Raw genomic sequence first — 3,113 nt, forward strand, 5'->3', positions numbered from 1 at the left:
CCATATTTCATGAGTTCTTTTGTGCTTAATTTTAGTGATTTATTCAATCCTTCACCTACTTATTCATATTAATTGCATGATTTTACTTTCCCTTCCTTATTATGTCATATTGTGAAAAACATGTTTCCTAAGCTTTAAAATTAATTGTTTTAATTACCTTTATTTCCATTCGATGCCATGATTAGTGTGTTGAGTAGTCTCAGGTTTTCTAAGGCTGAATGACTTAAAGGATGAAAAAGAAAACATACAAAAATGGAAGGAGAAGGCAAAATGGAGCTTTAAGGAAACTGGTATCCACGCGATCGCATGGACAACGCGATCACGTGCCAGAAGCGAAGAAGCAGCGACGCGGCCGCATGACTGACGCAACCGTGCGCCTCAAGTAGAACACCCACGGCACGACCACATGACCCACGCGGACGCGTGACAGAGGCCACGTATCAGAATTCTCTCCCCCAGCGATTTCTGAAGCCCTTTTTAGCCCAGACCCAAGCACAGACATCATAGATTAGAGGTTATAAAGTGGAGGAATGCATCCATTCAGGGAGAGCTCGCCAATTTCTAGTTTTCATGATTTAGAATGAATTTAGAGATAGATTCTCTCTCTCTCTTTAGGATTTAGGATTTCTTCTTGTTTTGAGAGTAACTCTGGATCCAGGTTTAATGTTCTTTTATTTTCAGTTTACTTTTATTTATTTATTTGCTTTTAATATTTGAATTGATTTATGAATTATTCCATGTTACAGATCTCTATTTTGAATTAATGATATTTGAAGTATTTTTAGTTAAGATTGTTCTCTTTGATTTAAGTTACTATTTCCTTCCATCTAAGGTTACCTCTATTATTCTAGCAATTTTACTTTTTCCCCTTTTGATTTTGGTTAAAAAATCAGTAACTCAACAGTTATTAAACTCAACATATTTGATAATCGTTATCTTGCTAATTGAGCTGAACTTAAGTAATCCCAACCTTTTCTTAGAAAATAAATAGGATTCAAAGTTCAATTTAATTAGCCCATTGACTTTCCTTTGCTTTAGTAAAGATTGACCAAGTGGAGTTTAGATTCAACTTTCCTTATAGTTGAGAGAGATAACTACGTTGGACCTCCAATTTCTCATACCTTGCCCAAAAGTGTGCTTTACAGTATTTATTCATTTTTAATTGCCATTTAAATTATTTGTCATATAACATATTCCCACCTTACTTCCAAAACCCCAATTTACAAACTCATAAGCAATAATAAGAACATACCTTCCTCGTAGTTTCTTGAGAAGACGACCCGAGGTTTTATACTCGGTTATCAATTTTAAAAGGGGTTTGTTACTTGTGACGACCAAAACGTTTGTACGAAGGGATTTCTATCGGTTTAGAGACTATATCTACAACGCGACTGTTTTTATGAAATTCTTTACTGGCAAAAATCCTAACATCAAATTTCTAGCATGGTTTCGTGTTTCCTTTTCCAAGGTTCCTATGAAACCCATTTTGGATCCAATCTCTTCTTCAAGTTTATTCAACAGTAAGCATGAAAATCGAAATTCCTTCTAGCAAATCAAACAGAAGATGAAGAGAAGAAGAAGTTCACTATCATTAATCCATCAAGTACAATAGAGCTTCCTCTCCCAATGAGAGAGAATTTAGCTACTCATAGCTCAAAAAGAAAGTTCAAAAGATGGAAGAGATGAAGTGTGAAAAGTGAAAAGTAAATTGAAAACTAAAACTCTACAATCTCTTGAGATATTGATCTCTGTGACTTGTTAACCCCTTTTTTCCAATACTTCCAAGGTTATTTATACTACTCCTAGATCTAGAAAATAAAGGAAATTACAAAAGTGAAAAGAAAATTATAATTTGGAGGGAAAAGAAACTCAACAAACGTGATCTTCCAGCTGGCGTGTGACTGGTGCTTCTCTGGCGTGTTACGCTCCCTCTGTTTCTGACTTGGCGTGCCACGCCTCACCATTAAAGTGGCACACCGTCCTCTATTTCACCCCTGGCATGCCATGCCTTCGAGACAAAGTGGCACGCCCAGGACATTTTAATTGGCCCAAGTAACCTGGCTTGCCACGCCTTCGACACCAAGTGGCACGCCCAAGGTCATCTTCCTCATCTCCATGGTTTTGGAAGTTTGTACCAGCGTGGGATGCCCAGGGTCTGGCGTGCCACGCCCCTCAGAATGTATCATCTTCTTGCTGGTGAGCCACGCCTCAACATCCAAGTGGCACACCCCAGTTCATTGGCTTCTCTCATTCTTCTCTGGAAAACACAACAAGCGTGCCACACCATGAGACTGGCGTGCTACGCCCTTCATTTGCCTTGGTTCCAAAGGTTGGCGTGCCACACCTGGATGTTCAAGTGGCACGCCAAAGTGGGATAATTGAGCTGGCGTGCCAGGCTTTCGATACAAAGTGGCACGCCCAGCTTTGTTTGGCCTTCTTATGTGCTGGCGTGCCACGCCTCATCACTCAAGTGGCACGCCTTAGTGGGACTTCTTGAGTTGGCGTGCCACGCCTTCGATACCAAGTGGCACACCCAGCTTTTTGTATTGTATTCTTGTTCATTAGCATGCCACGCCTGGTTGTTCACGTGACACGCCCAGACTTTATTTGCCTTCAGCCCCTTCTTTGGATTTTTGTACCAGCGTGCCACGCCATGTTGCTCAAGTGGCACGCCCATTCAATTGTGGGTCTTTTGGGCTTAGCGTACCACGCCTTGATCCTCAAGTGGCACACCCAACTGAACTCTGGGGCTGGCGTGCCATGCCTTTGACACAAAGTGGCACGCCCTAGTGATGATTCTTCTAGGTAATAAATTGGTGTGCCGCACCCAACTTTTTGCGTGCCACACATTTTGTTGGCTTTTGTTCCAAGTGGCATGCCTTCTTCACACGCCCCACTTGTTTTGTTGTTTTCTTTCCCATTTTTTATGTCTTTTCCACCTGAAATTCAGCACAAACTCATTTATGGTCCTTTTTATGCAAGAAAAAGGGTAGATGATGTAAGTTATCAAGTTAGTATGAGCTTATAAGTTTTGGGAAGCTAACATGACTATTGTTGCTCAATTGCATTTGAATTTATTTAATTGAAGTTTTCATCTAGTACATTATATGAAA

Source organism: Arachis duranensis, unplaced genomic scaffold (genome assembly GCF_000817695.3).
Source record: "Arachis duranensis cultivar V14167 unplaced genomic scaffold, aradu.V14167.gnm2.J7QH unplaced_Scaffold_343483, whole genome shotgun sequence".
In the NCBI taxonomy this organism is placed as follows: domain Eukaryota; kingdom Viridiplantae; phylum Streptophyta; class Magnoliopsida; order Fabales; family Fabaceae; genus Arachis; species Arachis duranensis.